This window comes from Entelurus aequoreus, linkage group LG05 (genome assembly GCF_033978785.1).
Source record: "Entelurus aequoreus isolate RoL-2023_Sb linkage group LG05, RoL_Eaeq_v1.1, whole genome shotgun sequence".
In the NCBI taxonomy this organism is placed as follows: domain Eukaryota; kingdom Metazoa; phylum Chordata; class Actinopteri; order Syngnathiformes; family Syngnathidae; genus Entelurus; species Entelurus aequoreus.
In genome coordinates this window covers 12,769,076-12,783,459 of record NC_084735.1, presented here as the reverse complement: position 1 = coordinate 12,783,459, position 14,384 = coordinate 12,769,076, and the positions used below count along the sequence as shown (strand labels likewise).

Genomic DNA, 14,384 nt, shown 5'->3' with positions numbered 1-14,384 from the left:
AAAGAAGAGAAGAATAAGTGAATATTTCATTTTAACAGAAGTGTAGATAGAACATTTTAAAACAGAAAATAAGCAGATATTAACAGTAAATGAACAAGTAGATTAATAATACATTTTTACAGTTTGTCCCTCATAATGTGTACAAAATAATAGGTGTATAAAAGACACAATATGTTACTGCATACGTCAGCAGACTAATTAGGAATCTTTGTTTGTTTACTTACTACTAAAAGAAAAGTTGTCTAGTATGTTCAACATTTTATTTAAGGACTAATATACAATAATAAATATGTTTCATGTACACTAACATTTTTTGTTACAATAAAGCCATTTTGTGTGGTCCCCTTTATTTAGAAAAGTATGGAAATACATTTTGGTACCGGTACCAAAATATTGGTATGGAGACAACCCTACTCCAATGTAAGCAGACTTTTGCCAGCATTTATTTACTATTTAGAAAGCATAAAAAAGAAATAACATGTGTTCTTGTCTAACATAAGGATTTTCCATTGAAAAGGAAAAAAAAAAATTGCAATTCCCCTTTATATGCATGGTAGCCTTTAATGGTTCATTATGTGAATGCTCCAAACATTCACACATATGTTTTCTACACCAAAATTCATCTATTTATTATTATTATTATTCTCCACATTTTGGCGCGCTCTACCTTCCATTTTTCACCTCATTCAAAGCGTTCCAACTTCAAACTGTTCAGCCTATTTGGGAATCGTGGGCTGTCCCTTGACAAATTCCAAAAAAATCCCAGCTTTCCCAGAATTCCTGGTTTTCTGGGACATTTCATTTTTCAACCGATTCAAACCATTCCACATTCCACCACCCTGGAAATTTAAACAACCTTTTTTCCAAGTTCAAAAAAAATTCCAGAATTTTCCAGAATTCCTGGTTTTCCAAAGCCCTATTTCCACCCTTTTTTCTGGCGACTACTCCTTCCACAATTTTCAACGCATTTCAACCGTTCCACCGTCAAAACATTTCTCTTAATCAGGACAGAAAACTAAATTGTTCTTTGAACTGGAAAAATTCCCGGTTTTCCAGATATTCCTTAATACCATTTCTCATGTCAACATGTTATGACTTCAACATTTATCGACCGATTTGAAAAATTCCAACACCAACCATTTCAAGTCATTCAGACCATTCAAGTTGTTTTTTAAAAAATTCCCGCTTTTCCCGAAATTTCCAAATTTCCATTTGAAGTGAATGGGACATTTTTCAAAGTTCCACAACTCCCACATTCTTCATCTGATTCAAACTGTTCCAACTTCTAAATATTCAGCCTGTTTGGGAATTGTGTGCTCTACTTCAACAATTCTAAAAATAATTCCCGTATTTCCCATTATTCCTGTTGTTTCATTTTCCCCATTCAAAATGAATTGTCAATGTTTCAAACTTCCACCATTTCCACATTTTTTGATGGATTCAAACCATTCCACCTTCAACACATTTCACCATTCTGGAAATTCAAAGTACCCTTTTTCCAAGTTAAAATAAATTCCAGGATTTTCCAGAATTCCTGTGTTTCCAAAGCCCTATTTCCACCCTTTTTTCTGGCGACTACTCCTTCCACATTTTTTAACCCACTTCAACCGTTCCACCGTCAAAACATTCCTCTTAATCAGCACAGAAAACGAAGTTCCTGGTTTTCCCAAAATTCCAGGAATTTCATAATACTACATCTCAATTCAACATGTTACTACTTCAACATTTCTCGACCGATTTGGAAAAACTATTTCAACTCATTCAGACCACTCAAGTTGTTTTTTATACCATTTTCAAAAAAATTCCCGCTTTTCCTGAAAGTCCCAATTTTTTAGGAAATTCCCATTGAAATCAATGGGACATTTCTCAAAGTTCCACAACTCCCACATTTTTCATCTGATTCAAACTGTTCCAACTTCAAAATATTCAGCCTGTTTGGGAATTGTGTGCTATATTCCAACAATACTAAAAAAATAATCATTTTTAAAATGTCCACGTTTCAACCGATTCAAACCATTCCACCTTCAACACATTCCAACATTCTGAAAATTCACACTAATCTTTTTCCAAGTTCAAAAAAATTCCAGGATTTTCCAGAATTCCTGGTTTACCAAAGCCCTATTTCCACCCTTTTTACTGGTGACTACTCCTTCCACATTTTTCAAACCACTTCAACCGTTCCACCATGAAAACATTCCTCTTAATTAGGACAAAAAAACAAAGTTGTTTTTTGAACTACAAAAATTCACGGTTTTCCCGAAATTCCAGGAATTGAGTGCTCTACTTCAACCATTCCCCCCAAAAAATCCAGGATTTCCATTCAACTTCAGCATTGGAGCATTCACATGCAATTTCTTCAGGAATTGCCTCATCTAGTTGAAATATAATTTCTTACTTCTACAGTAATAGTGTGTACACCAGTGTTTTGAAACCTTTTCTGAGCCAGGGCACATTTTTTTCATTGAAAAAATTCTGAGGCACACCACTAGCAGAAAACATTACAAAAAATGAAACTCTGTAGCCGATATTGACTGTAAAAAGTCATTCTCGCAATTGTTGGATATGACTTTAAAGCATAACCAAGCATGCATCACTATAGCTCTTGTCTCGAAGTAGGTGTACTGTCACCACCTGTCACATCACACCCTGACTTATTTGGACTTTTTTGCTGTTTTCCTGTGTGTAGTGTTTTACTTCTTGTCTTGCGTTCCTATTTTGGTGGCTTTTTCTCTTTTTTTGGTATTTTCCTGTAGCAGTTTTATGTCTTCCTTGAATGCTATTCCCCCCGCAACTGCTTTGCAATCAAGACTATTTAGGTTGTGCAGATGCTATCCTTGTTGATTGTCATGTACGGATGTACTTTGTGGACGCCGTCTGCTGCTTCACACGCTGTAAGTCTTTGCTGTCGTCCAGCATTCTGTTTTTGTTTACTTTGCAGCCAGTTCAGTTTTAGTTTCGTTCTCCATAGCCTTCCCTAAGCTTCAATGCCTTTTCTTAGCAGTCAATCCTTTCCGTGTCCGGGCCAGGTAAGGACTCCTTGAATGAAGTACGCACGCGGGGGATTGGCGATGAGCACTACCGCTTTGTTTATTTTTGGTTTAAGTGTTAGATACCTTTTTACCTGCATACTGCCTCCCGCATATTGTGATCGCGACAAACCATGTTCCCGACATCTACAAAGCAATTAGCTACCGGCTGCCACCTACTGGTATGGAAGAGTATTACACGGTTACTCTGCCGAGCTCTAGACAGCACCGACACTCAACAACGGCACATTTGCGGATTATAATTACTGGTTTGCAAAAAATATCTTTAACCAAATTAGGTGAAATTACGTAATCTCCCACGGCACACCAGACCAGTGTTTTTCAACCTTTTTTGAGCCAAGGCACATTTTTTGCATTGAAAAAATCCAGAGACACACAACCAGCAGAAAACATTAAAAAACGAAACTCAGTTAACAGTAAAAAGTCGTTGTCGCAATTGTTGGATATGACTTTAAAGCATAACCAAGCATGCATCACTATAGCTCTTGTCTCAAAGTAGGTGTACTGTCACCACCTGTCACATCACACCCTGACTTATTTGGACGTTTCTGCTGTTTTCCTGTGTGTAGTGTTTTACTTCTTGTCTTGCGCTCCTATTTTGCTGGCTTTTTCTCTTTTTTTTGGTATTTTCCTGTAGCAGTTTCATGTCTTCCTTTGAGCGATATTTCTACTTTGTTTTAGCACTCAAGAATATTTCAGTTGTTGTTATCCTTCTTTGTGGGGACATTGTTGATTGTCACGTCATGTTCGGATGTACATTGTCTTTGCTCCACAGTAAGTCTTTGCTGTCGTCCAGCATTCTGTTTTTGTTTACTTTGTAGCCAGTTCAGTTTTACTTTCGTTCTGTATAGCCTTCCCTAAGCTTCAATGCCTTTTCTTAGGGGCACTCACCTTTTGTTTATTTTTGGTTTAAGCATTAGATACCTTTTTACCTGCACACTGCCTCCCGCTGTTTCCCACATCTACAAAGCAATTAGCTACCGGCTGCCACCTACTGATATGGAAGAGTATTACACAGTTACTCTGCCGAGCTCTAGACAGCACCGACACTCAGAGGTGGGTAGTAACGCGCTACGTTTACTCCGTTCCATCTACTTGAGTAACTTTTGGGATAAATTGTACTTCTAAGAGTAGTTTTAATGCAACATACTTTACTTGAGTATATTTATAGAGAAGAAACACTACTTTTACTCCGCTCCATTTATCTACATTCAGCTCGCTACTGATTTTTATCCATCTGTTAATGCACGCTTTGTTTGTTTTGGTTTGTCAGACAGACCTTCAAAGTAGGATCTATCGCATTTCACCAATCAAATGCAGACACTGTGACGTTTGACTCCGTTTCACCAATCAAACAGAGCCAAGCGGTTTTTGATTGATTGATTGATTGAGACTTGTATTAGTAGGTTGCACAGTGAAGTACATATTCCGTACAATTGACCACTAAATGGTAACACCCGAATAAGTTTTTCAACTTGTTTAAGTCGGGGTCCACTTAAATTGATTCATGATACAGATATATACTATCATATAGGTGATTAACTGCACATAAAGTTTCAGCGGCAACAAGCCTAAAGCTTACATGAACTCAACGTCAAATTTGAGGAAGCACATGGCGGTAAGTAACGTTAGTAGATATTTTGGCTGTCACAGTAGGCTGATGTTAGCTTCCCTGCTATGAATCGCTGTCAAATGTACATCGTGTGGGGACATTTATTAACGCACTGCAGCCTCATAGAGAGACAGACAAAGACACACACACACACACACACACAATCACACACACACACACACACGCATATAAACACCAATCAGAAGTGCACAGTGTGTTCCCAGGTGCAGCCCACACCTATCAGTTTATGGTTTGAGTAAAGGCTAACTTGTTATTTTCCTTTGTAATCTCTGCTTACTGAGCCTATGGTGCTGTTAAGTTATTGTGGCTCAATTTGCCTTAATTTTTCCGGATCCGGCCCGCCAGCATCCACAATCAGGCCCGCGGAAAGTCCCAAGTATTAAAAAAAATACAATAAAATAAAATAAAAAAATTAAAATAAATTCTGTCTTTTCTTATCCACTTTGTACCGCTTGCTACTCACGGTGTCTCCAAGCCGCTCAGGCAAATCATATTGTCTAAAAATGCATTTTCTCATCGATAACGTGACATCATCGCGATCGCGGAAAGTGCGCTAGGGGTTCGATCGAACCCTAGGGGTTCGGTGAGTCGGGCTCAGGGGTTCGGCGGAGGTCAAGACACACCCGACTCATCGTGTAAATAAAAACTTCTCCCTATCGGCGTATTACGGATACGGCAAAAGCTGACTGATTTGCAGGTGTGTAATTTGTTGTAAGTTTATGCACTGTGTTGGTGTTGTTCTTTGAACAAGGTGATGTTCATGCACGGTTCATTTTGTGCACCAGTAAAAAAACATGGTAACACTTCAGTATGGGGAACATATTCACCATTAATTAGTTGCTTATTAACATGCAAATTAGTAACATATTGACTCTTAACTAGTCATTATTAAGTACTTAATGCCTTATTCGACATGGCCTTATTATAACCCTAACCCTCTAACCCTGACCCTAACCAAATAACTCTAAATTAAGTCTTTGTTACTTAGAAAATGTTCCCCATACTAAAGTGTTACCAAAAACATATAACTTTGTCTTGAATTTGAAAAAGAAAAAACATTTTATTTTTCACTAAAGGGTTCGGTGAATGCATATATATATATATATATATATATATATATATATATATATATATATATATATATATATATATATATATATATATATATATATATATATATATATATATATATATATTAGAGCAGTGGTTCTTAACCTTGTTGGCGGTACCGAACCCCACCAGTTTCATATGCGCATTCACCGAACCCTTTAGTGAAAAATAAAATGTTTTTTCTTTCTTTTTCAAATATATATATATATATATATACATATATATATATATGTATATATATATATATATATATTAGTGCTGCAACTAACGATTAATTTGATAATCGATTAATCTGTCGATTATTACTTCGATTAATCGATTAATGATCGGATAAAAGAGACCAACTACATTTCTATCCTTTCCAGTATTTTATTGAAAAAACCCAGCATACGGCACCATGTTGTGGACATTGGGGGCGCAGCATACACCAATAATAACACGGAAATGCATGGCAGCTCCCGCCATCAGTGTGTGAATGTGTGTGTGAATGGGTGAATGTGGAAATACTGTCAAAGCGCTTTGAGTACCTTGAAGGTAGAAAAGCGCTATACAAGTATAACCCATTTATCATTATTATAAATGTAACTCATCAGAACTGAATCAGATATTGTACACGTTTCTGTTGTGAATAATAAAGGATTCATTTCAGGCTGCCTCTGAATAATAGCATGAAAGATTCCAGCACCTTCATAACGTTTAGTTATACTAACTAAAGCGTCACTCAAATCTAAATATATTTATATAGCTTTATCGGCCCGGCTACATTGATCCATTATGAAACCAACCTGGGATATTTCTGTCCGTTACGTTTATTTCGAAATTGGTAACCGTGCGTTTTCTCTCTCAAAATGGAGTCAAATGTGCCGGAGACACATTATCAGCCCCGCGTTGCAACAAAGGCATAACTAACGTTACTCACAAAAAAGCTGAACTCATGAATGCCTGTTGCCACTATGGACTTAAAAAGTTACGTACTGTGAGTTCTTCCCTTCATCCACGGCTCCAACATGTTTCCTTTTCAGGTGCTCCTGAAGCAATGTTGTACTTCCGTGCCATTTTGCAGGAAACGGTCTTCTTTGAAGTCTTTAAAGTGAAGTGTTCCCACACTTTTGACGACTTAGGTCGTACACTTTTCTCCATTGAAGCAATAACCTCAAGATGTTTCTCCGCTAAACTATCGGTAGTGTTTTCCTGCGCCATTTTTCGAATTTTTCCAGCAAAGGAGACGCCGTCGTCACTTGAGCTGCACATGACACCTCATTGGCTAGCTTACGCCACCTCATGAGACTTAGCCTCACCGCCGCCCTGGCGCTGTTTTGTATAGTTTTTGTACTTATTTTGATTATTGTTTCTCAGCTGTTTGTAAATGTTGCAGTTTATAAGTAAAGGTTTATAAAACAAAAAAAAAACAACAACAAAAAAATAACCAAAAAAAAAAAAAAGACTCCGCGCATGCGCATAGCATAGTTCCAACGAATCGATGACTAAATTAATCGCCAACTATTTTGGTAATCGATTTTAATCGATTAGTTGTTGCAGCCCTAATATATATATATATATATATATATATATATATATATATATATACACTACCGTTCAAAAGTTTGGGGTCACCCAAACAATTTTGTGGAATAGCCTTCATTTTCTAAGAACAAGAATAGACTGTCGAGTTTCAGATGAAAGTTCTCTTTTTCTGGCCATCTTGAGCGTTTAATTGACCCCACAAATGTGATGCTCCAGAAACTCAATCTGCTCAAAGGAAGGTCAGTTTTGTAGCTTCTGTAACGAGCTAAACTGTTTTCAGATGTGTGAACATGATTGCACAAGGGTTTTCTAATCATCAATTAGCCTTCTGAGCCAATGAGCAAACACATTGTATCATTAGAACACTGGAGTGATAGTTGCTGGAAATGGGCCTCTATACACCTATGTAGATATTGCACCAAAAACCAGACATTTGCAGCTAGAATAGTCATTTACCACATTAGCAATGTATAGAGTGTATTTCTTTAAAGTTAAGACTAGTTTAAAGTTATCTTCATTGAAAAGTACAGTGCTTTTCCTTCAAAAATAAGGACATTTCAATGTGACCCCAAACTTTTGAACGGTAGTGTATATATATATATATATATATATATATATATATATATATATATATATATATATATATATATATATATATATATATATATATATATATATATATATATATATATATACATACATACACAGCCCGGCCCCCGGCCAAATTGTTTTAACCCAATGCGGCCCCCGAGTCAAAAAGTTTTGGGGACTCCTACTTAAGAGATATTCCTGGCTCTGAATTTGCTTACTGGTATTTCTATGTTTTTGTGCATTATTTGTTGTCGTCATCATTAAACAAACAGGTTACTCATCAGTTATTCAGTACTTGAGTAGTTTTTTCACAACATACTTTTACTCAAGTAAATATTTGGGTGACTACTCCTTAATTTTACTTGAGTAATAAATCTCTAAAGTAACAGTACTCTTACTTGAGTACAATTTCTGGCTACTCTACCCACTCAACAACAACACATAATTTGCAGACTAGAATTAAAGGCCTACTTAAAGCCACTACTACCGACCACGCAGTCTGATAGTTTATATATCAATGATGAAATCTTAACATTGCAACACATGCCAATACGGCCGGGTTAACTTATAAAGTGACATTTTAAATTTCCCGCGAAATATCCTGCTGAAAAAACGTCTCGGTACGATGACGTTTGCGCGTGACGTCACGGATTGTAGCGGACATTTTGGGACACCATTGTGGCCAGCTATTAAGTCGTCTGTTTTCATTGCAAAATTCCAGAGTATTCTGGACATCTGTGTTGGTGAATCTTTTGCAATTTGTTTAATGAACAATGGAGATAGCAAAGAAGAAAGCTGTAGGTGGGAAGCGGTGTATTAGCGGCCGGCTGCAGCAACACAAACACGTAGCGGCTACGTTGTAGCCGGTGTTTCACTGTTTACATTCCCGAACGATGACAGTCAAGCTTTACCATTGGCCTGTGGAGAACTGGGACAACATAGACTCTTGCCAGGAGCACTTTGAGTTGGATACGCATGCTTGTGGAGATGGGACAACAGAGACTCTTACCAGGAGGACTTTGAGTTGGATACGTGCTACCGTGAGTACATTGCTGCGGCTTCCAAACATTTGATCGCTTGCCCGTCCGTGCGTGCCGCTATGTGCATGTCACGTACGTGACTTTGGGGAAATATATGTGCTGTATGAACTTTACGGAGGTGAACGGTACTTTGGGCTGTGGGATTGAGTGTGTTGTGCGGGTGTTTGATTTGTATTGGTGGGTTATATGGACGGGAGGGGGGAGGTGTTTGTTATGCGGATTAATTTGTGGCATATTAAATATACCGTATTTCCTTGAATTGGCGCCGGGAATATGGTATTCGCATGCCTCGAATTACAGCCGGGTCAAATTTGTTTCGCAAAATAATTAGCGCATGCTTGGCACTTCCGCCGGGTCAAATATGAGTCATTAAATGACTCCCGCCTCCTGGTGGTAGAGGGCGCTAGTGATCCTTCTTGCGACTGCTGGTACTGCAGAAGAGTGCTGCAGAAGAAGACAGCCGGCAGCAAGAGTGCGCAGCCATTGTTTGCTTGGACTTTTAACATGGAGGATTACATATCTAAAATAAAACAGTTTTCTAAACTGGACTTTCAATCAAAGCAGGAGGTAATACTTAAAAGGAAGATCTCCATCGAGACAGAGAGACTTTTAAAACTGAAGAAAGATGAGGAAGACTTCTTATCGATGCTTTTCTTCAAAAGGAGCTGGCATGGACTCATTTATACCTAAAGGTAAGACAATAATAACGTTTTTTTTTTTATTAAATGTGCTTTTCATGATAAGGTAAGCGCCGGAGTGAGAAGAGGCTTTAAAATAATTAGCGCATGCTTGGCCATCCCGCAGGTTTCTGTTAAGCGCCGGAGTGACAGGAGGGTTTTAAATTAATTAACGGCCCTGCGGCTATTCAAGGAAATACGGTAAGCCCGGTTGTGTTGTGGCTAATAGAGTATATATATGTCTTGTGTTTATTTACTGTTTTAGTCATTCCCAGCTGAATATCAGGTCCCACCCACCTCTCACAGCATCTTCCCTATCTGAATTGCTTCCACTGCCCTCTAATCCTTCACTCTCACTTTCCTCATCCACAAATCTTTCATCCTCGCTCAAATTAATGGGGAAATCGTCGCTTCCTCTGTCCGAATCGCTCTCGGTGCTGGTGGCCATGATTGTAAACAATGTGCAGATGTGAGGAGATCCACAACCTGCGACGTCACGCTACTTCCGGTACAGGCAAGGCTTTTTTATCAGCGACCAAAAGTTGCAAACTTTATCGTCGATGTTCTCTACTAAATCCTTTCAGCAAAAATATGGCAATATCGCAAAATGATCAAGTATGACACATAGAATGGACTTGCTATCCCCGTTTAAATAAGAAAATCTAATTTCAGTAGGCCTTTAAAGGCCTACTGAAAGCCACTACTAGTGACCACACAGTCTGATAGTTTATACATCAATGATGAAATCTTAACATTGAAACACATGCCAATACGGCCGGGTTAACTTATAAAGTGCAATTTTAAAATTCCTGCCACACTTCCGGTTGAAAAACTCCTTTGGATATGATTTATGCGCGTGACGTCACAAAATCCACGGAAGTGGTTGGACCCCATCGACCCGATACAAAAACCTCTAGTTTTCTTCGACAAAATTCCACAGTATTCTGGACATCTGTGTTGGGGAATCTTTTGCAGTTTGTTTAATGAACAATGGAGGCTGCAAAGAAGAACGTTGTAGGTGGGATCGATCGGTGTATTAGCGGCTAAGTACAATACTTACAGCAACACAACAAGGACTACTTACTACGCCTAGCCGATGCTTGCCGCCAAACCCACGGATGAAGTCCTTCGTCGCGCCGTCGATCGCTGGAACGCAGGTGAGCACGGCTGTTGATGGGAAGATGAGGGCTGGCTGGCGTAGGTGGAGCGCTAATGTTTTTATCATAGTTCTGTGAGGTCCGGTTGCTAAGTTGCTAAATTAGCCTTAGCTTCGTTAGCAACAGCATTGTTAAGCCTTACCAGGCTGAGAATTTGTAACCGTGTAGTTACATGTACATGGTATAATAGTATTGTTGATCTTCTGTCTATCCTTCCAGTCAGGGGTTTATTTATTTTGTTTCTATCTTCATTTGAGAACGATGCTATCACGTTAGCTCAGTAGCTAAGTGTGTCACCGATGTATTGTCGTGGAGATAAAAGTCACTTTAAATGTCCATTTCGCGTGCTCGACTCTCATTTTCAAGAGGATATAGTATCCGAGGTGATTTACAATACAAATCCGTGAAACGCAATAGAAAAAGGAGAGTGTGGAATCCAATGAGCCAGCTTGTACCTAAGTTACGGTCAGAGCGAAGAAAGATACGTCCATCACTGCCTCTCTAGTGCTTCACTGTAACGTTCCTCATCTACGAATCTTTCATCCTCGCTCAAATTAATGGGGTAATCGTCGCTTTGTCGCTCCGAATCTCTCGCTCCATTGTAAACAACGGGGAATTGTGAGGAATACTAGCTCCTGTGACGTCACGCTACTTCCGGCACAGGCAAGGCTTTTTTTTATCAGCGAGCAAAAGTTGCGAACTTTATCGTCAATGTTCTCTACTAAATCCTTTCAGCAAAAATATGGCAATATCACGAAATGATCAAGTATGACACATAAAATGGATCTGCTATTCCTGTTTAAATTTTAAAAATTCATTTCAGTAGGCCTTTAAAAATATTTTTAACCCAAATAGGTGAAATTAGCTAATCTCCCACGGCACACCAGACTGTATCTCAGTGGTTGAAAAACACTGGTGTACACCATGACGGTTGAATTAACTTTCGGTTTCGTTCCATATAATGCAGCTTAACATCAAAGTAAAACAGACTTTGTCCCAACCGCCATCGCACTCCCGCTGAACTGTGACGTAACAGCTCGCATCAATGAGTTGGCAGCGGCTGCTACAACTACACACAGCAGCGGGGACGGACCAGACCGACATGTTGTCTCCAAACACTTGCGACGTGAGCAAAAACAGCGAAAGCATGCGCCTGTAGCCAAACACGTTACCACCAACTCCCCAAGTTGACAAATGTTCAAAAGGTGCAATTCCCACAAAGACCGACTCCGATGTTGAAACTTTCCAAAGTGGATGGATGATGAGAGTGTGCTATGATAAAATAGTCAGTGTTGCTAACTCATCATGTACTTACCTTACGTTAGCCTTAGCATGTGCTAGCTCACAGCTAGCCTGTTAACTGAACCCGAATGCGGCGAGGTGTGCTCACACGGGCCGCTAGTGTCGCCCCAGGGCTCAGTTCTCCACACGTAAATGCACTTATATACCCCAAGTGGTGTACAAGATAAGTAAATAAGAGCTGGCATCGTTGCAACAACACCGTTTCAAAATGGCTACCTTAGCAGCATGCTAGCGAGCTAACTTGCAATGTTGTGTGACAATACCACCTACTTTCTCCGGAGCCCAGCAAGCTTTTGACGGACTCGAGGGCACAACGAGTCTTCCCGTAAGGACGAGACGACGCCGCGGTGTGAGTAGAATGTCCCCGGCGGTGTTGCTGAAGGTGTTTGTTTGGCTTTTCCGTGCGCTCACCACTGGCGCTGCTGGCACCTTAGGGATTCGAACGGACTCAATGATGCTGCGTTCAAGACGTCACGTCATTATGCAACTCGGGACGGTTCGGCTCTGTGAGGTAAACTGACAAATCGTTAAAAATGAGATGTTTTTTTATCACTGGCCAGTATAACTTAAATAATTCGATTTTTTAACACCAATGATGGTTGCAAAAGTTTTAATTTTAACACTTTATGAATAGAGTAGCAATATTAAACAACGTGAACATGCGTACTCTTGAATGCAACTCTTTTTTTACGCCACGGGCAGACGCTACCATAGACATGTTCTAAGGGTACGCAGCATGGAGCGCTACTGCGTACTGGCGCTGACGAGACGCGGGGCCGCCATCTTGGAGTGGTGATCCGCTCCACTCAGTGCAATTCATTTGGCAGGAGCAATGAACTGTCAGCGCATTTCATTCATCTTACCTCACTGAATACCACGATTCCCCCCCCTTCACATCCCACACCCCGGATTGTCCATCCATCCATCCATCTTCTTCCGCTTATCCGAAGTCGGGTCGCGGGGGCAGCATCCTAAGCAGGGAAGCCCGGACTTCCCTCTCCCCAGCCACTTCGTCCATCTCCTCCCGGGGGATCCCGAGGCGTTCCCAGGCCAGCCGGGAGACATAGTCTTCCCAACGTGTTCTGGGTCTTCCCCGTGGCCTCCTACCGGTCGGACGTGCCCTAAACACCTCCCTAGGAAAGCGTTCGGGTGGCATCCTGACCAGATGCCCGAACCACCTCATCTGGCTCCTCTCCTCTCTCAGAGCCCCGCCACCGGAGGAAACTCATTTGGGCCGCTTGTACCCGTGATCTTGTCCTTTCGGTCATAACCCAAAGCTCGTGACCATAGGTGAGGATGGGAACGTAGATCGACCGGTAAATTGAGAGCTTTGCCTTCCGGCTCAGCTCCTTCTTCACCACAACGGATCGATACAGCGTCCGCATTACTGAAGACGCCACACCGATCCGCCTGTCGATCTCACCATCCATAGCCACGCCCATAGCCACGCCCCCACCTCCACAGGTATCTTGGCAGTTTATGGGAAACACTGACAGATATATACTATTCTTCACTGTGCAACCTACTAAGAAAAGTTTCAATCAATCAAAAAAAAAACACGCTTTTTTTTGTCATACGCGTAGCTATGATAAAGGACACATGTTTTATCATTCATAGTTTGCTTAACAGTAATACAATATTCTTATATGCTTTAAGTCAGTGGTTCTCAAATGGGGGTACGCGTACCCCTGGGGGTACTTGAAGGTATGCCAAGGGGTACGTGAGATTTTTTTTTAATATTCTAAAAATAGCAACAATTCAAAAATCCTTTATAAATATAAATAAAAACCTATCTTTTTTTCCAAATAGTTCAAGCAAGACCAGTACAAATGATCAATATTTTGCACTGTTATAATTTAATAAATCAGAAACTGATGGCATGGTGCTGTATTTTACTTATTTATCTCTTTTTTTCAACCAAAAAGGCTTTGCTCTGATTAGGGGGTACTTCAATCAATCAATCAATCAATGTTTATTTATATAGCCCTAAATCACAAGTGTCTCAAAGGGCTGTACAAGCCACAACGACATCCTCGGTACAGAGCCCACATACTTGAATTAAAAAAAAATTCACAGGGGGTACATCACTGAAAAAGGTTGAGAACCACTGCTTTAAGTGACCAGACAACCGAGATCAAAAACTGGGAATATAATCCCAGAGAAGGGGGGAAAAAACGGTCAGCTATTTTTAATTCAAGAAACAATATGATTAGGTTATACAGTATATACATGCATATATCCTACATATACAATGTATGAGTACATTAGATCAGTTTTTTTCAACCACTGTGCCGCGGCACTAG

General features: G+C 39.9%; 1 protein-coding gene across 1 annotated transcript in view; it reads right to left on the bottom strand.

Moving 5' to 3' along the window:
• gpbp1l1 (GC-rich promoter binding protein 1-like 1) overlaps window positions 1–12,553 on the bottom strand; it is a 53,669-nt gene extending 41,116 nt beyond the window's left edge. Inside the window, exon 1 of the mRNA XM_062047106.1 lies at window positions 12,352–12,553. The gene's annotated coding sequence lies outside the window, so the exon portion shown is untranslated. The remainder of the gene's footprint in view (window positions 1–12,351) is intronic.
• Between the last annotated feature and the right edge of the window lie 1,831 nt (window positions 12,554–14,384).